At 41.0% G+C, this 22,104-nt stretch overlaps 1 protein-coding gene across 2 annotated transcripts in view; it reads left to right on the top strand.

Annotated features, from left to right (window-relative positions):
* Positions 1–22,104, top strand: part of LOC117517126 (glucocorticoid receptor-like) — a 243,476-nt gene that overhangs the window by 68,972 nt on the left and 152,400 nt on the right. The gene's annotated exons all lie outside the window — the stretch shown is intronic.

Here is a 22,104-nt window from a genome sequence, read left to right as displayed (position 1 = left end):
TGAGCTTAAGTCTGAGTTTCATGGCAAAGGCTGTGAATTTTTATGTACATGTGATTTGAGTGGGGTTTTTTTTTTTTTCAATAAATTTGCAAAAATCTTAAAAAAAAAACTTTATTCACATTTCCATTGTGGGGTATTATGTGTATAATTTTGGGCCTTCCTGTCATTTCAAAAACTCACACATGTGCACCCACACACACCCTCCTGAAGACGGCATTAAAAGGAAAATAAAATATTCACTATGGAATTCCCCTCAGATAAATATGTTCCCTTCATGAAAAGGTGCTGTAATTTTGAAACGCATTTAAAAAGTAAACCGACATGGATGGACTTATACCTTTAAACAACAACGAAATGGCAGTATTTAGCAGGACTGACTCATCCATTGCATGGTTATTGGTATTAAAGTTCTCGCAAGAGCCTTCATGGGATGTTGTTGCGAGATGATAAAACCAAGAAGTCACATTCGGTGACTCAATGCAAACGCTGTAATTTCACTGTAGTGTTGACATTTTGAAAATATTGGTAAACCTTTGCTCAAATCTGTGATGGCAGACCTAGCTATTGTCATGTTGGTCACTACTTGGTCACTATCCCATGCAGAATTATCTCATTGTTGTCAGGGATGGATGGTGTTAGCTGATTATGGTCTGTTTTGTCTGTCTGTGCAGTGAAATTTGTGATAATAAAGGTGACAATAATTACACCTATGTTGGTAAATCACATTATCAGCTATAGTATTGTGAGAATTATTTAAAGTCTGATCATTGGCGCTCTCTTTCAGTTGCGATGAAGATAAAGGAAAAGATAAGGACAGAGTTGGTGGATGAGGCAGAACAGACTTTCTTGTAGGTTATTTTGGGGGGACCAAGACATTATGGTGCAAACAAAGATAATCCCATAAGGGTGTCAGGGAAAGTGAGCACTGTGTTCCCTCAGGCTCTGACCATCCATCTGATTTAAGACACACAATGTGTCAGTGGCAAATTGAATCTGCAGCAGTCAAAAGTTCCGTGCACTGTAGTGTGTATAACTCATGCACACGTACTGGCTATAATACACCAGGCTGAGACAGTACCTCTCAAGTACTGGACAAAGAGCCACCATCACAAACTTCTATTCATCAAACTTTGGACAGAAAATTGCTCTAGGTGATGCTGAGCATTTCTTTTAGCCTCCAGCTAGATAGATTCAATGTGATTTATATCATCTAGCTGCCTTTAATCGAAGGGGAAAGTTGAAAGTAGTGTCAAAAACTGTTGTTATGTTTAAGGACATTTTGATGTCCTGGTCCTGAACCTGATTGTAAAGAACTCTAACTCTGCCAACTGTGTGCCTACTCAAGCCAAGTTTTGTTTTGTTTTTTGTTTTTTAATCCCCCTCTGATCAAAGGCCTGAATGGGGATTATGTCATGGCAATTTCTGTTTGTCTGTCTGTCCCAAAAAGGGTATAAGCATTCTGAAATCAACTCCTCTCACATTTTAGGAGGAATTTTGTGAAACTTGGTAAAAGTCATGGTTATAGGTTGCTAATACACATATTATCATATTATTCGAGTTAGTCCCATTTTACCAGAGTTGTGGCTCTTGATTCACAAATCTGGACTCTTGTCAGTTTCCTAGTAGGTACCTGCATTTTGACATCAACTCCATTGCGTTTTTAGGAGGAATTTCATAAAACTTGGTACAAGTTCTTGTTGTAGGTTGGTAATACACATATTATCATATTATTCGAGTTAGCCCCGTTTTACTGGAGTTGTGGCTCTTGATTCACAAATCTGGACTCTTGTCAGTTTCTTAGTAGGTACCTGCATTTTGACATCAACTCCATTGCGTTTTTAGGAGGAATTTCATAAAACTTGGTGCAAGTTCTTGTTGTAGGTTGGTAATACATATATTATCATATCATTTGAATTGGCCCTGTTTTACCAGAGTTGTGGCTCTTGATTCACAAATCTGGACTCTGTCGGTTTCACGAGTGGGTGCCTGCATTCTGACATCAACTCCATTACATTTTTAGGAGGAATTTCATGAAACTTCATCCAATTCCTTGTTATTGGTCAGTAATACGCAAATTGTAATATTGTACAAAATTGACACATTTTGGCAGAGTTATGGTCCTTGATTAACAAACCTAGGCACTGCCAGTTTTCTGAGTTGGTGTCTGCATTCTGAAATCAACTATCACATAACTTGAAATGTCATGAGAATGTCACAAACACTTGTGCCAAAGCAGCATTTGCCAGAGGGGTTATAGTGCTCTCAAAGCATGCTTTTTACTTTTTTTGTTGTTGTTGTTTTTGTTTTTGTTAACAGAACAATCCAAATCAACCAATTTTCACATTGTCTCTCCAAGGTTGCTTCATTTTCAATTTTTACTGTGATGTAATGTACTTCAAGAGTTTATCACTGTGATATTTCTTTCACAATCCTGTGCTGAAGAGGGCAGGATTCTTTACGCTTGCATGAAACCTGAGTTTCCAAAGAACATGCACAAGCTCAGTTTGCTGCTTAACAGACTGAACAAATTGGTCGTAGCTCAGCCCACATTTTTAATGGGCCAATGACAGCAGCAGTACATAGGGCTTGAAGACTGCTTTGCTAGCTTCTGTTTTGTTTTTTGTTTTTTGCATTCAGGTCCATTTGCCTGCAATTAAATTAATAGATTTCATGGAAAAACGAACTATACCAAACAAAATTTTATGAAATCAAACTTGATGCCTGAAATAATCCTGAGAGTATCTTAAAATTTATAAATAAAATCATGGTGGATTAGTGGTTAGCACTGTTGCCTCACACCAAGGTCATGGGTTCGCTTCCCACATGTGGCCCTTCTGTGTGGATCAATCTGGAGGGGATGTCCTCATCTAGCAATCTGTTGCATTTTATAGGGTAGATGTCTTGACTTTTCCAAAGCCTAGGAACAAATCCAGGAATAGAACAGAAACAAATCTGTGCCAGTGGCCTTTATTCTGGGCCTTGTGCTCTGCAGCATGTGACCTAATTTCCTGCAGAACTCTACATTCCACTACAGCATAGTTACACACCAGGGATTCAACATGTGACCTCCTCCAAGCTAAACCATAGAGGAACGGCACAAAGTCTGCCATTAATAGGCTTTAGAACCATTCAGTTCTCTTCCGTGCATTTTCTTCTGAATCACAGTTATATTACAAAGGTTCTACTGTCTGTTCTCTAACCCATTTTTTCTGTCCTTCTTTAAACCTTGTGCTGTCTGATCTGCTTTACTGATTATTCTAATACCTTGAATATAACTGATCCTCCGTGGAATCGTTCATTTTAAATGGTCAGGTGTGAATCCCAGCAGTGCTCGAAGCCTGTTTCATGCCTTATTTGTGAACCTTTGATATCACAGCTGTGACTCCAGTGAAGAACAATAAACCTTGCAGCTGGCTCTGCTCACAGGTTTGAAGGTCCGTTTTCTGTGACGCTGTGCGGCAGCTTTGCACCGAATCATGTTGTTGGAATTCTTCTACGTATAGTGGAGTACGCCTCCTGGTTGTCATGGATACAAGTGAAGGAAGGGGGACAAGAGGAGAAGAGAAAAAAAACGTGTGACGCGGGTGGTTTTAAAAAAAAACAACAAAAGATAACGTTATAAAGATCCTAAGGAATATTAAGCCGTTACATTTTGATTTATTGGGCAGTAAACGAGTCACTGTTGCATTCATCCGCGGCTGTTAGTGCTGTTTCTTTGATTTTTTTTCCCCCTCTAAAGTTGATCAGCTGACTTCATTTGTTGTGATTAGCTCTGTTAGCTGTCGCTGCTAAGCCTAACGTTTACAGCAGTGTCGCAGAATCGCCTTAAGAGACCGACATGAATTCTTCCCGACAGGAGCCGAGGGCAAAATATCAGAGTGTTGATGGCAGCCCAGATGAGGAAGACCCAGGACTAGGTGGAGAGATTATATCTCCACACTGGCCTGGGAACGCCTCGGGATTCTCACAGTCGGCGTGATGTCACACGTGACGGAATTTCTAGGTGCCATCTTTGTTTGGGGGAAATGTGAGCACGTCCACAAAGTTCGTTGTTTCTCTACTTCCAAGTTTGTTTTTTTGATGATCTACTTGTATCACTACGAAGAGAATTTGCCACCTGAGGCATGGAATTGATACAGAAAGAAGCTGGAGTTGGCAGGAATCCGAAAATACCCGTATAAGATTATTGCAGATGACTGGTTAGACAATCCTAAACAATAGCCAGAGATGGATTACAAAGACGTCTACTTCATCAAGAGTCCTCATGAGTATTATTTTATATATATATATATATATATATATATATATATATATATATATATATATATATATATATAAGAATATATTAATAATTGTATCAGTTAAGCCCCGGTCACACAGCACTAACGATGGACACCGAAGCCAAAACAAAACAAGACATCTGGACTCACGTTGACTTTCGGAGACATTGTTTAACCGTCATCCATCTTCGTTTCTGTAGTTGGCACTTTAACAGATTTTTCAAACTGTTGAAAAATGTGAACAGATCCTGATGACAACCTCAATTCATAAATCATAAATATTAACACAAAAAGTACTTACGAGATGAAATGGGCAGAACACAGATAGCAGGACCAGACATGGGAAGCCATCGTTTCTTTTTGTTGATACTCCCATTGGTGTTTGCAACGGCCCTGTTGATTGCAGCGAGCCATTTCTCACGCCTGCATTTCTCAGATGGTATAATATAGAACTGCCGTTCAGGATAACTCTTGGTTGGCTGTACAACCTGGAACACAACAACTTTTGGACATTTTTTTGCTGCTTTCGATGTTAACGAAGTCGCTCAATTCCTCCCAAAAAAGATGGCAGCTCTCTTCCGGCTAGGAAGATCCTGGATGTCCGACTGCGAGAATCCCCTAGTCAGAGGTGATCAATGTGACACGGGAAAGGAGCCGTTGCCCCCGCAACCTGAACCCATTAAAGCGGTTGAAGATGAATGAATGAATGAAATTGATGATTGTTTTGGGGTAATCTAAGCAAATGTTTATGAATTAATATTGGACATTTTTTTCTTCCACATATTTATGAAATTGTAATAAATGTTCAGTGCAGTTCGCATTTTTAATCTGATAGTGACCTTGGTGAGTGCTCTCACTGAGTAAGCCACAGAGGAAACTTAAACACACAGGAAAGTGGGATCTCAGTTTCACTTACATACACACTTTTTAGTAGCGGAGTAACGTCACCGCTACATACGCAATTGTTTCAGGTGTCTTTGAAGGCAGGGGCTGGTTTTATTTTGGAATCTGAATTTAAAGTCCCCCTGTTCACAGGCAGCCACAGTGGAAATGAAAGCTAATGAGATATCATCATAGATGACTGGCTAATGACGATTTACGAGCGTGCGTGTTGGTATAACAATGCCTGCACGGGTCCTCCGGAATAAAATAGGGGAAGAATGCAACCATCAACTGCCACTCTCTGCACGAGAGGAAGTCAAATTGCCTGACTGAACTCTGTGTTTATACTCGAGTTTTTTTCAGGTTTCACTTCTCCTGTGGCCTAGTTAAAAAATAATGAAACCAAAGTGTGACATAACCATCAAAATTTAAAAGTGGTCTTTTTTTTGTGAAATGTTATTATTTTCGGGATGCTATATATCAGAGTTTCAATATTTCTATTGGTCTCGGTTCAGTCATTGCTAGAAATTATCAGTGCATATATACGAGGTCTGTCCGTAAAGTATCGTACCTTTTTATTTTTTTCAAAAACTATATGGATTTCATTCATATGTTTTTACGTCAGACATGCTTGAACCCTCGTGCGCATGCGTGAGTTTTTCCATGCCTGTCGGTGACGTCATTCGCCTTGAGCACGCCTTGTGGAAGGAGTGGTCCCGCCCCCTCGTCGGATTTTCATTGTCTGGAAATGGCGGAATGAAAAGGACTTTTTTTCCATCAGAATTTTTTCAGAAGCTGTTAGAGACTGGCACCTGGAAACTATTCAAAAAATTTATCTGGCTTTCAGTGAAAATTTTACGGGCTTCACAGAGAATAAGGACTTTAACTACAGGTTTAAGGACCCCTTTAAAGGACGGTCGGTGCGCCGCGCTGCGAGCTGCGACGATGCGGCACAAACCACTGGATCATTTCTAAGCTGATGGCTCTGTGGATACGAGACCGTCGTGTGCTCTTTCTCTGGTTATCACAAGACCTGGACATCAGCCATTTTCCGGCAGATTTCACTTTTAACAAGAGATTTTGTCATGGAAAGCCGCGCGGAGGCTTCGCGTGTCACGACCGATTCGCTGATGAAGCGAGACAAAGGAACACCTCCGTTTCGGCGTGTTAGAGGACAGGTTGGGACATGTCCAGCTCTCCACAAGTTCTTTTATACTCACTCGACTGGTAAGCACTGAAAGCCGAGATAGACATGTCCCAACTTGTCCTCTAACACTCCGAAACGGAGGTGTTCCTTTGTCTCGCTTCATCAGCGAATCGGTCGTGATGCGCGAAGCCTCCGCGCGGCTTTCCATGACAAAATCTCTTGTTAAAAGTGAAATCTGCCGGAAAATGGCTGATGTCCAGGTCTTGTGATAACCAGAGAAAGAGCACACGACGGTCTCGTATCCACAGAGCAATCAGCTTAGAAATGATCCAGTGGTTTGTGCCGCATCGTCGCAGCTCGCAGCGCGGCGCACCGACCGTCCTTTAAAGGGGTCCTTAAACCTGTAGTTAAAGAGACTGAGACTGCAGGAAGTTCAGACTCGTTCTCCTGGTCATCAGGCACAACAGCAGGCGGAACACGTAAAAACACAAATGCGTAAAAAACGGCGTTTGTGCAGTATGATAATGATCTCCAGCCTCCTTTTCTCTCAGCCACTGAACGTGAAGGGTTTGCGCCCAATTGCTGATCAAGACGAGCAAACCGGATCAGTCCAGCACAGATCTCTTTGTGGCAGTTTGTTCTTACTTACCTGCTGTGTCATTTAACATCGGTTAATGTTTTGGGGGTTAGGCAGGAAAATATATCATAAATGAACGTCCTCATTTATACATACCACTCTGCATTTAATCATTAGTGAATGATCTCTGCTCCCCTCCACAGCATGTCTTTTTCCTGGTTCTCTCCCTCAGCCCCAACCAGTCCCAGCAGAAAACTGCCCCTCCCTGAGCCTGGTTCTGCTGGAGGTTTCTTCCTGTTAAAAGGGAGTTTTTCCTTCCCACTGTCGCCAAGTGCTTGCTCACAGGGGGTCATTTTGATCGTTGGGGTTTTTCCGTAATTATTGTATGGCCTTGCCTTACAATATAAAGCGCCTTGGGGCAACTGTTTGTTGTGATTTGGCGCTATATAAATAAAATTGAATTGAATTGAATTTATACATGAATTTCATTTTTTTTTTTTTAATCAAATAGGTTTCCCTCCTTATTGATTAGAGGCATTTTACGCTTTTATTATCCAACTGTGGCTGTAGCACAGCTGGTAAGACACCCGCCTGCTGCTCAAGTCTTTTCAGGTTCGAATCCTGCAAGTGGCATGTGTGTGGTTTTTGTTGTTGTTGTTATTAAACACTCTCAGAAACACTCTCATTGAGATTAAGAACATCTTTTCCAAGTGCAGGACTCCCTTGGAAAAGATAAACAGCAGCAAATACAAAGCACAGTTACACATTTACACAACCACAAACAAAAGGTAAATAAAAAGATGATGAAAAATTAAATAACAAGCATACTGCAAAAAACAAGTGCATATTATGGAGTTGGCACCATGTGCTCTCAATACGGATTTAAAAGCACTCAGTGAAATTAATACTTTTAATTTCCACTCCTCTTGTAGCTTATTCCAGGCGAAAGCTGCGGAGTGGACAAAAGCCCTCTTTGGTCCAGGCACATGGAACAGAAAGCAACAAGTAATGGAGTGAGTGGAAAGAGTAAAGACCAGCACTTCTCTTTACAAATAAAGTACAAATATATACAGTAGTGTTCAGAATAATAGTAGTGCTATGTGACTAAAAAGATTAATCCAGGTTTTGAGTATATTTCTTATTGTTACATGGGAAACAAGGTACCAGTAGATTCAGTAGATTCTCATAAATCCAACAAGACCAAGCATTCATGATATGCACACTCTTAAGGCTATGAAATTGGGCTATTAGTAAAAAAAAGTAGAAAAGGGGGTGTTCACAATAATAGTAGCATCTGCTGTTGACGCTACAAACTCAAAACTATTATGTTCAAACTGCTTTTTTAGCAATCCTGTGAATCACTAAGCTAATATTTAGTTGTGTAACCAGAGTTTTTCATGATTTCTTCACATCTGCGAGGCATTAATTTTGTTGGTTTGGAACCAAGATTTTGCTTGTTTACTAGTGTGCTTGGGGTCATTGTCTTGTTGAAACACCCATTTCAAGGGTATGTCCTCTTCAGCATAAGCTAACATGACCTCTTCAAGTATTTTGACATATCCAAACTGATCCATGATACCTTGTATGCGATATATAGGCCCAACACCATAGTAGGAGAAACATGCCCATATCATGATGCTTGCACCACCATGCTTCACTGTCTTCAGTGTGAACGGTGGCTTGAATTCAGAGTTTCGGGGTCGTCTCACAAACTGTCTGTGGCCCTTGGACCCAAAAAGAACAGTTTTACTCTCATCAGTCCACAAAATATTCCTCCATTTCTCTTTAGGTCAGTTCATGTGTTCTTTGGCAAATTGTAGCTTCTTCTACACATGTCTTTTATTTAACAGAGGGACTTTGTAGGGGATTCTTGCAAATAAATTAGCTTCACACAGGCGTCTTCTAACTGTCATGGCACTTACAGGTAACTCCAGACTGTCTTTGATCATCCTGGAGCTGATCAATGGGTGAGCCTTTGCCATTCTGGTTATTCTTCTATCCATTTTGATGGTTGATTTCTGTTTTCTTCCACGCTTCTCTGTTTTTGTTTTTTTTTTTGTCCATTTTAAAGCATTGGAGATCATTGTAGATGAACAGCCTATAATTTTTTGCACCTGCGTATAGGTTTTCCCCTCTCCAATCAAATTTTAATCAAACTATGCTGTTCTTCTGAACAATGTCTTGAACGTCCCGTTTTCCTCAGGCTTTCAAAGAGAAAATCATGTTCAACAGGTGCTGGCTTCATCCTTAAATAGGGGACACCTGATTCACACCTGTTTGTTCCACAAAATTGAAGAAGTCGCTGACCGAATGCCACACTACTATTATTGTGAACACCCCATTTTCTACTTTTTTTTTTACTAATAGCTCAATTTCATAGCCTTAAGAATGTGCATATCATGAATGCTTGGTGTTGTTGGATTTGTGAGAATCTGCTGAACCTACTGGTACCTTGTTTCCCATGTAACAATAAGAAATATACTCAAACCCTGGATTAATCTTTTTAGTCACATAGCACTACTATTATTCTGAACACTACTGTATAAAAGTATACCAATGACTAGTTCTTCTGTTGGTCAACACTTTGCAATTTGTAATGAACCTCAGAGAAGCACAGTAAACAGTGTCTACTGTGCCAAGACATTGAGCAGAAGCATTCATATATAAAAGATCTCCATAATCCAACACAGATTTTAAAAAAAGTCTGCTTTTTTACATTAAAAGAAAAACACAGCTTGTTTCGAAAATAAAAACCCAATTTAAGCATCAGCTTCTTCACAAGTTTCTCCACACGTGGTTTAAAAGCGAGAGAGTCATCAATGAAGACACCTCTGTATTTATACGTGTGAACCATCTCGATTTCATTCCCCTTCAGAGTGGTCACTGAGGGAGTCATTTCTGGCCACTTCTTAGAGTTAGAACATAACATAAGCTTAGTCTTATCTGCATTGAGAACTCATTTCAGCTGAAATAATGAATGCTGAACAGCAACAAAGGCTTTCTGCAGGCATTCAATGGCCTGGAAAAGAATTGAACCACAGCAATAAATAACCGTGCCATCAGCATAAAAATGTAAATTATCCTCTGGCCCAAAAGGTTGTTATGAATAATAAATTAAAGGGGACCCAATACAGAACCCTGCGGCACCCCCTTGTGGATAGTAACAAATTCAGAACACAGACCATCATATAATAACCTTTATTTAACCAGGAAGAATTCCACTGAGATTGAAGCCTCTTTTGCAAGGACGACCTGGCCAAGAAAGGCAGCAGCACACAGGTTAACAGGTGGACAGGTTAATGTCAAACAAATTAAACAAATCAAGAAAAAGTGATGCACAATGCTGTCACTTATCCAATGTTACAATAATGTAATTTACCACTTTCATTGCAGCTGTGATGGTACTCTGCTTTTTCCTGAAACCTGATTGATAAGATGGTATTTGAATACAAAAACTCCTTTACTTGTTCACTCACCAAAGCATCAAGATTTTTGGCCAGCACTGCAAGATTAGATGTTGGTGTATAAATAGTTAAAATCAGTGGGTAGCCATCTTTTAATAAATGGAGAACAAAAGCTGATTTACATACTATAGTGAAGCAGATAACAGAATATTTACAGAGGAATCTTTCAAATGGTGAAACAAGCAACAAATTTGGCACAAATAATCCTGAGAATTACGCGTTTGTAAAAGCATGTTAGCCACCTAAATTTTAATTAGGAAGCCAGGTAGGTGAAAATTATTGGTTGTGCTAATAGGATTGATAAATGGAATAGTTTTGTTGTGTTGAATGTTTGGTCTCCAAAGTAAAGGTCAAACAAGATCAACGTCCACTGGATTCTATGACGTGTGACATATGTTACCCTGTAACATGATAACTAAGCATGACACATGGTGCGAACGATGCGCGCCTGTGCACATCTCTTTTATACATCGTTTCATTTGTTTTATCGAATAGGTTTCCCTCCTTAGTGATTTTAGGGATTTTACACTCCAACTCTGCCTGTAGTGTAGTGGTAAGACTCCTGCCTGTTGATGAGGTCTTTTCAGGTTTGAATCCCGTGAATGGAATGTGGTTTTGTGTGTGTGTGTGTGTGTGTGTGTGTGTGTGTGTGTGTGTGTGTGTGTGTGTGTGTGTGTGTGTGTGTGTGTGTGTGTGTGTGTGTGTGTGTGTGTAACTGTGCTTTGTGTTTGCTGCTATTTATCTTGACCAAGACTCCCTTGGAAAAGATGTTCTTAATCTCAGTGGGAGTTTTTCTGGTTAAATAAAATAATAATAATAATAATAAAAACACATGCCATTCAAAGGATTTGAACCTAAAACTTACAAATCTTTAAATGGTAGATGGGAGTCTTACCACTGCACCACAGTCACAGCTGGATAACAGAAACGTAAAATGCCTCTAATCAATAAGGAGGGAAACCTATTTGATTAAAAAAAAAAAATGAAATGATATATAAAAGAGGAAGTTAATTTATGATATATTTTCCTGCCTAACCCCCAAAATATTAGCCGATGTTAAATGACACAACAGGTAAGTCAGAGCAAACTTTGCCACAAAGAGATCTGTGCTGGACTGATCCGGTTTGCTCATCTTGATCAGCGATTGGGCGCAAACACTTCAGGTTCAGTGGGTGAGAGAAAAGGAGGCTGGAGATTATTATCATACTGCACAAACGCCCTTTTTTATGCGTGTTGTGAAGCACACAGACACATGTATTTTACGTACTGAACAGCGCTTTTTATGGTGCTGTTTAAGGGCTCCATTGCAGCTTGAAAAACGACGTATTTTTGACACATTACGGCACATTTAATGGCGTTGTCTTTAATTACACGGAAAAAAATCTGTGTTTTTTACAGTGTATTTTTGGTGATACGTGACTGAAAGTGGCATATTTGTGGCACTGTTGGCTTGCCATAGAATTGATCCGTAGTGGCACGCAGTGAAATGTGACACCACGTTACAATTTGTGGCAAAACTTGACAGTTTCTGTGTCAATTTTAACAGCACTTGACAGTTTGGGCTCCAAGAACCATCACAGGAACCGCTGTGAACGCTGTCAAGCTCTATTAAGGATCACCACTAGTCAACACTTATCAATACGCTCTGTTGCAAGCTCCACGACATGAGGCGAAATGAGAGTTGTGCGTGACATTAGTGGAAGATTTTTTGACAGCCAAAAACATGCTAAATGAAAATCGCGCACCGACACGCACTGTTAATGCTGTGTTTACACATAACGACTACAAGTCACGAATGCCACGAAGTATACATTCTTGGCCACTGATCACGAATGTGATGATGTGAGGCAGAGTTGTCAGGTGTCCTCAGGAACTGCTGCAACCTGTTACCACACGTTATGATTAATGGCACATGTTGCTGGCAAATTATCAGGAACCATTACGCGCGGTCAAGAATAATGTTCCAAGCTGTTGCGTGCTGTTCTGAACAATTCAGGTTGCTTCAGTTTGCTCCTCAAAATCTACAGCAGAAGAACTTTGTGATTGCATGCTTAGTTGGGCTCTGTGCCATGGAGTGGTGCAGAAAGGAGGAGGAGATGGAGACAGCCAGATGTGTGGCTCCACGCGGCGCTCGTCTCGCACATTTTACCAAATATCAGGCACAGCAGCAGCAGCAGGTTGAACACCTGCAGGAGCGCGTTGAGGAGTATTGGAACAAAACTTTTAGCTGACTTGGCGTCACTGTCCTTCTTCAGCAAACTGCAGCAATGAAACTGAATGCCATGCAGCAGGGTTTAATTGTGCGCATGTCAGAGAAGAAAGCAGTCACACTCTTAAGCAGGGGTGGGCAATCATGTGCCATAAAGGGCCGAGACACTGCAGGTTTTCCATGCAACCAGTCACCTCAGCAGGTGATTTCATTGACAACCAGGTGTTTATGTTCAGAGGAGAAGCTCATCAGCAACCCACCTGCTGAGGTGAATGGTTGCATGGAAAACCTGCAGTGTCTCGGCCCTCGATGCCCACCCCTGCTCTTAAGGATCACCACTAATCAAGACGGATCATCACGCTCAGTTGCGATCTCCACGACATGAGGCGAAATGAGGGTGGTGCTTGACATTCATGGAAGATGTTTTGACAGCCAAAAACATGCTCCACGAAAATCACGAGTATCACGCACCAACACGCACTATTAAGAAACCTATTCACATGCATTAAGTCACATTAAGAATGTCAGGAATGTGTCAAGAATGACGGAAGTATGACATTCATAATGCATCTTACCTATGTGTAAACGCAGCATTACTAAGCAAAGTCTGCACTCAGTGATTCAAAGACTAAAGAATAAACGTGCAGAAACACTACAGACCAGTTGGTTTAACTCGTGATTCGCCGGAATTCTACACACTAGAACATCAGTGATACTTAACAGCAACCGTAATATGGATCATATGTATTATGTTGGCATATTGGGAAAAGGGAGATAATGAGGGGAAGCTGAAGAGAGAAGACAAGAGAGTGGGTGATGTTACGGGACACCCCTCTATGTTTTAGTAATGGTACGCTCCAAGAGTAGAAGAGCGCATGCGTGGACATACCCGGGTGCAGTCTGTATACCATTGAACTTGTAATCAATACGCTCTTGTGAACAGCTCTGCTTCTCAGCATCTTCCTTACACACAAACACAAACATGGTGTCAGAACTGGTAATTACAAACACCACCTGTAGCATTTTTATTCTTGTGAGGACGTTTTTTTGTTGCCATGAGTAGACCAAGGTAAGACAAGACTTTTTTCAAGTTTAAGCCAGCGCTGACACGGCTAAGAGGTGACAACATGGCAGCAAGTATTCCACCTCCTGAAGAAATGAAACTGATCGGAGATGTAGCAATTGGGACAGTCTTAGAATTGAATTTGCAGATTACTTGCTGGCATCTGGGTTGAATGAGACAGAGGAAGCAGTGCAGGCAGCAACACTGAGACGAGTGATGTGCAGTGAATGTCGTCACATTTCCAAACATAATCTGGACTTGTCAGAGGCAGGGAGATGTAAAAGCCACACTAGATGTGCTGGATGGTTATTTTAAGCTGAAAAGGAATGTTATATTTGAAAGACATATCTTTGGAAATTCTAAGGAGGAAGAGGGTGAACTAATTGACCCGTTGGTTCCAAGACTCAGAGAGAAGGCTGCCACTTGTGATTATGGAGAGCTGGGAGAGGAGTTAATATGGGATACGCTGGTTCTTGGTATTAACAATGAAAGTGTATGGCACCGCTTACTCAGAGAAAATGAACCCACCTTGGCTTCGGCCTCTGATATATGCAGAGCTGCGGAAGCGACTGGTGTAACGCTGAGAATGATGGCTCAAGACAGACCAATGGAAATTGTGCACGCCACAAACAGGCGACAGCAGCGAGCTCCATTTAAGTTTGACTGTTCAGGCAGGGCTCTTGATAATGAGAGGCAAGTGGCAGTCAGTAAAAGTGCATGTAAATACTGCGGTCAAGCATCTCGCCCGCACATAAACGCGGGCGAGATGCATGCACTGCATATGGTAAGATCTGCCGTCATTGTGGGACCCTCAACTACTTTGCAAAGATGTCCATGAAAAGTGCATAGCGGATCAAGTGAATGCAGCAGATGAGACATGCAGTGAGGATGAGAACTCAGGGGACAACATCTACACGGTGGAGAAGATTGGAGCAGAGAAGGAACAAGGAAAAAAGTGGTTCATCACAAAGGTGCCAGCTGGACTCTGGTGCAATTTGTAATGTCATGAGCATCAAAGATAAGAGAAAACTCACACCACATGTACCACTTTTGCCCAGCAGAGCTAAACTCGTATTATATTCAGGTGAAACGATGCACTCAGTAGGCATCTTTAGAACTGAATGCAAGGTGAGAGCACGAGACACACGTTGGACTTTGAGATAGTCAGATGCAATCAAAGGCCCATCCTATCAGGTTCAACACGCATGCAGCTGGGTCTTATGCACTTTTCCATACCTGAGGAGCTGAATAAAGTAGATCAAAGTAGCATGATGCCTCTGACTAAGCAGCAGCTTATGGACTTATACGCAGATGTATTTAATGGACCAGTTCTGTCACTCCCAGGGGATGTTCACTTTGAGTTGGACAATACAGTGGCACGTGAACAGGCATCTCCACGGAATGTCACAGTAGCACTCAGAAGCACTGTCAATCAATCAATCAATCAATTTTTTTATATAGCGCCAAATCACAACAAACAGTTGCCCCAAGGCGCTTTATATTGTAAGGCAAGGCCATACAATAATTATGTAAAACCCCAACGGTCAAAACGACCCCCTGTGATCAAGCACTTGGCTACAGTGGGAAGGAAAAACTCCCTTTTAACAGGAAGAAACCTCCAGCAGAACCAGGCTCAGGGAGGGGCAGTCTTCTGCTGGGACTGGTTGGGGCTGAGGGAGAGAACCAGGAAAAAGACATGCTGTGGAGGGGAGCAGAGATCGATCACTAATGATTAAATGCAGAGTGGTGCATACAGAGCAAAAAGAGAAAGAAACAGTGCATCATGGGAACCCCCCAGCAGTCTACGTCTATAGCAGCATAACTAAGGGATGGTTCAGGGTCACCTGATCCAGCCCTAACTATAAGCTTTAGCAAAAAGGAAAGTTTTAAGCCTAATCTTAAAAGTACAGAGGGTGTCTGTCTCCCTGATCTGAATTGGGAGCTGGTTCCACAGGAGAGGAGCCTGAAAGCTGAAGGCTCTGCCTCCCATTCTACCCTTACAAACCCTAGGAACTACAAGTAAGCCTGCAGTCTGAGAGCGAAGCGCTCTATTGGGGTGATATGGTACTACGAGGTCCCTAAGATAAGATGGGACCTGATTATTCAAAACCTTATAAGTAAGAAGAAGAATTTTAAATTCTATTCTAGAATTAACAGGAAGCCAATGAAGAGAGGCCAATATGGGTGAGATATGCTCTCTCCTTCTAGTCCCCGTCAGTACTCTAGCTGCAGCATTTTGAATTAACTGAAGGCTTTTTAGGGAACTTTTTGTTATGTGTCGGACGCAGCTCGGAGAACCGACCAGCGTTTGAAGGACCCAGTATGAAATAAGCAGAGCACGGTTCAAAGGCTAACTGAATTTAATACATAACAGTGATAATATAATAACAAAAGGTGCGGCCTGGCGTGGTGCGCTCCCAGCAGCGCTAACGGTCCGGAGCCAGAAGCTGTTTCGGACCCAAGGACCCCGCCGACACCCCCCAGGTGGCCGCAACAACCGAGTCTGTGAAAGAAGGAACCATTAAGTGAGTCCACACTCTACACACAGAACACTTAAAGGTGTACAAACAGCAAACACTTCCTGGCTTGATTACTGATCAGCTTCCCAACCTGCAGGCATGGAACAATCAGTTCACAAAACTCCACTGCGGTGAAAGCTGATACATGACTAACAAACAGCTCAATACAATAAGGTGTGAGGGACACCACATTTACTGACTGTATAAATGTTAGTCACAAAATCTAACGTACCTCAGGAAGTGTGCTGACGAGCGTGAGACCTCACCCCCTCCTCTTTCAGAGACTGTGCATCAAACCTGGACGTTCTCAGCATCCGCTGTTGATGAGATGGCTCCCGAGACGACGATCTCACCCGTCTGGTCACAAGGTCGAGTCTCTGGCAAATACACACTGTGCACTCCAGTCTTAAATGCCAACATGTTCCAATCCATCCAGATGCACCACAGCTGTGAGTCCTGACGAGTCGCAGGTGATCAGGGTGAGGTCCTGACAGCCTCAGCAACACAGCCACTCAGTCCCAAACGCACGCCACCTGGGAGGAAAACCAAAAGACAGAAACAAACCGGCAGCCAGGCCCCCCCAGCCATATAACACTTTTTGTCAAGACTCAGCTGGACAAACATGAGAAGGATGGTCACATAACACCTGTGTCTGAACCAAGTGAGTGGATCAGCAACATGGTAATCGTCAAACAGTCAGAGAAATTGAGGATTTGCATTGATCCCAAGTCCCTCAATAAAGCTCTGAGGAGGTTCCATTGCATCATGCCCACACTGTACGACGTGCTCTACAAGCTCCCCAAAGCTTGGATCTTTACGCTTGTCGATGCACGTGATGCCTTTCTACGATGCAAATTGGACAGAGAAAGCAGCTACATGACGACATTCTGGACCCCATGGGGCAGGTATCAGTGGCTGAAGCTGCCTTTTGAAGTATCTGTTGCCCCAGAGGTCTGTCAATGGAAACAGCATGAATTTTTGTCAGGACTAAGTGGCGTTGAGCCAATAGTTGAAGACATGTTGGTTGTTGGGTGCGGAGACACTGGTGCAGAGGGTGAGGCAGATCACGATATTTGAATGAATGAATGAATGAATGAAAACTGTTTATTTCGAACATTTGATACAACAACAATTACAAGATAGATCAGTAAAGACAACAACAAAAACGTTCCTACTGTGTACCCAACATGTCCGGAAAGGGGTAGGGTGAAGCATCAGCTTATTTATCCCTACCCCTTCTTCCCCACAACCAGTAATACCCTTTGCCACATATACACATAGATTCCTACACACCTAAACCGATGAGATATATATATATATATATATATATATATATATATATATATATATATATATATATATATATATATATATATATATCAACATACATACACACATACATACACATATACATATATATACACAAACATAAATATACACCTACACATACCTACTTACATACAAAATACTATATATTTGCAAGCCGAAGCAAAAAACAAAAACACCCTAACCCTCATTACCCTTCCTCCTCCCTATACCTAGGAAAAAAACATATTTTTGTACCGCTGTTTGAACTGGTTCATGCTTGGACATTGCTTGAGCCCCACTCCCAATCTGTTCCACATCCTCACCCCACAGACAGAAATACAGAAACCTTTTAATGTTGTTCGTGCCCACTGATGTTTTAAATTTCCCCCTCAGATTGCAATCCCCTGATCTGTTAAAAAACATATTTTTAATATTTGCTGGAAGTAAATTGTTTATTGCTTTATACACAATTTGTACTGTTTGAAAATGAACCAAGTCTGTGAATTTTAAGAATTTGGATTGTAAAAATAGTGGATTTGTATGATCTCTATAGCCAGTATTATGAATAATTCTTATAGCTCTTTTCTGCATTACTGATAGTGATTGTGTTGTACCTTTATAAGTATTACCCCATACCTCTGCACAGTACTGTAAATATGGTAAAACCAGTGAGCAGTAAAGAATGCGGAGTGAGTTGTGGTCCAGAATATGTTTCACTTTGTTTAGAACTGAAATGCTTCTTGACAGTTTACTTTGTATATGTTTTATATGAGTCTTCCAGTTTATCTTATCATCTATTATCACCCCCAGAAACTTATTTTCATGTACCCTTTCAATATCTACCCCCTCGACTTGTAACTGAACCTGTATGTCTGTATTACAATAGCCAAATAACATGTATTTTGTTTTACTTAAGTTTAATGATAATTTGTTTCTGTCAAACCATATTTTCAATTTTCCCATTTCTATACTGATCCTCCTCAGTAACTCCTGCAAATCCCCCCCCTGAACAAAAAATGCTTGTGTCATCTGCAAATAATACTAATTTTAATATTTTGGAAACATTGACAATATCATTTATATAAATTAGAAACAGTTTTGGACCCAATACTGACCCCTGTGGGACGCCACAAGCATTGTCCAAGCATGATGATGTATATTCCCCCAACTTCACAAACTGTTTTCTGTTACTTAAGTAGCTTCTCACCCAGTGCAACACCAAAACCCTAATCCCATATTGTTCAAGTTTATTGATTAATATGTCATGATTGATTGTATCAAAAGCCTTTTTAAGGTCTATAAATATTCCAACTGAATGTAATTTGTGGTCTATGGCGTTTGTAATCTCCTCAACTGATTAATGCAAGTGATGTTGAACTATGTGCTCTGAATCCATATTGACTATCAGTAAGTAATTTATGTTTATTTATGAATTTGTCTAATCTATTATTGAATAACTTTTCTAATAATTTGGAAAATTGTGGAAGCAAAGAAACAGGTCTATAATTTGTGAAGTGGTGTCTATCCCCAGTCTTATACAGCGGCACAACCTTAGCTATTTTCATTTGATTGGGAAATTTACCGGTTTGAAATGATAAGTTACAGATGTATGTTAATGGTTCTACAATCCATTCAATGACCTGTTTTACCACCACCATATCAATTTCATTTAAATCGGTAGATGTTTTATATTTACAATTATTCACAATGTCTATAATTTCTTTTCCATCCACTGCTGTGAGGAACATTGAACAGGGATTTCTTTCTATGAGATTATTATCCCAATCCTCAGGTTGGGAATCGGGAATTTTTTCTGCCAAGCTTGGTCCAATATTTACAAAAAAATTATTAAAACCGTTGACTACCTCATCCTTATTTTCCTTCTTGACATTATTATCAATGAAATACTGAGGGTAACTCTGTTTTTTATTACCATTTTTGATAATGCTATTTAATATATCCCATATTCCTTTAATATTGTTTTTGTTATTATATAATATGTTACTATAATATTCCTTCCTACATACCCGTATAATATTAGTTAATCTATTTTTGTATTTCTTATATCTATTTTCTGCCTCTTTAGTCTTTAGTTTTATGAATTCTCTATACAGTGTATTTTTCTTATTACGTGCATTTCGTAACCCTTTCGTCATCCATGGTCGAGCTTGGATTTTTTGTTTTCTGTAGTCTTGTTTAACTGGACAATTTTTATCATATAATGATGTAAATATTTGTAAAAAAGTTTCATATGCACTATCAACATCACTTTCACTGTATACCTTTTCCCAGTTTTGCTCCTGTAAATCCTTCTTTAGTGTGTTCATGTTTTCCTCTGTCCGCACTCGCCTGTATTTTATTTTAATAATGTGATCACTAATGTCATTGATTAATAATCCACTCACAGTGTTATTCTCAATATCATTGCTGAATAGATTATCAATTAAGGTGGCACTATGGGATGTAATTCTGCTTGGCCTGGTGATTTTTGGATATAAACTCATACTGTACATTATACTGATAAATTCATCTGTTATTTTATGCTTATTTGGATTGAGCAGATCAATATTTAAGTCACCACAAATGAACACAGTTTTTTGATTAGTTTTTGAGAACATTTTTCCCATACAGTCAGTGAATGTTTCAATACTAGATCCTGGTGCTCTATATATACAGCTGACTAATACATTTTTGCTTTTTTCTTCACATATTTCAATAGTTATGCATTCTAATAAGTTATCAATCACAGTTGTCATATTGTCTACTATTTTATAATCCATGTTCTTATCCACATACACAGCCACTCCTCCTCCACTCTTATTTTTTCTGTTTACACAATTAAATTCATATCCATCCAGTTCAAAATCCATTCCTTTATCTTCATTGATCCATGTTTCTGATATAGCAATTATGTTAAATATTTTTTTAAACTGACTTAAATATTCTTTAATGTTGTTAAAGTTTGCATATAGACTTCTGCTGTTGAAATGGATTATTGATAATTTGTTATCCGTTTTAATGATCCGATTAAACTGTTCATCTGTATAATAGCAACAACTGTCATTGATATTTGAGAAGAAATTATTGTCCGGGTCTATATCGTGCTCCAAGTCCAGTACATTGTGGTCTGTGTATTTAAATGTTCTCAGTTCTACTTTTCCATGATCAGCAATCCTTTGAGTTATATCCTTCTTGTCTCCAGATGTAGATGATGTAGTAGATGAATAGGTTCCTCTGGTCTGTGTCATGGTGTTGTGATGTGTTTGTGTCCTCATACCTTATTGGTCGTATTTGTCCAGATCCTCGATGTTCCTGATTATCATAACCTTCGCTTGTTCTGGTGTTCCATTCAATTTGATAAATGTTTTGCAGTTGGATGTCCATGTCTGTTGAATTTTTCCCTGCTTTTTTAAGAGACGAGCTTTCCTGGCGATGTCTGCGTTTCTTTTGGTCAGATGTTCATTGATGAATACGTTTGTTCCTTTAAGTTTCCGTCCCTGTTTTAACAATGCCATTTTATGTTTTCTGTTGACAAACCTCATTATAACAGCTCGCTTGTCTCCATCCTCTCTCCTGGGCAGGGGGTGGCACGCTTCAATGTTATTACAGTCCATTTGAATACCTTTAGATTGCAGGAAGTCAGCCACCTGTTGTTCCACTGAGCTGGCCTCCTGCTCACTGGCCTCCCCTCCGCTGTCTTCTGACACCGCCCGTGCGTAGGATCGAGGTTTAATATGAATTCCTGTAATAATAACGTCGTTCATCTTTGTGTACTGTTCCAACTCCGCAACACGGTTCTCCAGGTACACTAGACGCCGGTCTTTCTCGGCATTCTGGATCCGGAGAGCCTTCACTTCTTCCACCAGCTCCATAATGAATTTCTGCTGCATTTTAACCACAGAGATTTCCTCAGACAAAAAGTCCAGGGACTTCTTGATATCGTCTCCCTCCTCCGCCGTCAGTGCCTTCTTCGGACCCATGGTCAGATAACTCCGCGCTGGCGCCTCGGGCCTCGGTAAAGCCGCGCCGGTGGAACTGCGCTGGCGCCTCGGGCTTCAGGTGGAGCCGCGCCGGTGGATGTGCGCTGACGCCTCGGGCCTCGGTAAAGCCGCGCCGGTGGAACTGCGCTGGCGCCTCGGGCTTCAGGTGGAGCCGCGCCGGTGGATGTGCGCTGGCACCTTGGGCTTCAGGTGGAGCCGCGCCGGTGGATGTGCGCTGACGCCTCGGGCTTCAGGTGGAGCCGTGCCGGTGGATGTGCGCTGACGCCTCGGGCCTCGGTAAAGCCGCGCCGATGGAACTGCGCTGACGCCTCGGGCTTCAGGTGGAGCCGCGCCGGTGGATGTGCGCTGACGCCTCGGGCTTCAGGTGGAGCCGCGCTGGTGGAACTGCGCTGACACCTCGGGCCTCAGTGGAGCCGCGCCGGTGGAAAACAATCCTGCTGTGGATCAGCAAACTTCACACTCCAATGAACTAGGAAGACTTTATCAAGTAATCAGATAAAACAGTAATTCTATAAGATTCTCTAAGATATCTATAGTGCCAGGGCTCTCCCTGGCACTATAGATATCAATATAGATATATATTAAACTGACAGCATTGATGGACAGATGTGGTGAGATTAAACTAAGACTGAGCCTGAAAAAGCTCCAGTTTAA

Source organism: Thalassophryne amazonica, chromosome 9 (assembly GCF_902500255.1).
Source record: "Thalassophryne amazonica chromosome 9, fThaAma1.1, whole genome shotgun sequence".
In the NCBI taxonomy this organism is placed as follows: Eukaryota; Metazoa; Chordata; class Actinopteri; order Batrachoidiformes; family Batrachoididae; genus Thalassophryne; species Thalassophryne amazonica.
This window is presented reverse-complemented; position numbering and strand designations above follow the sequence as displayed.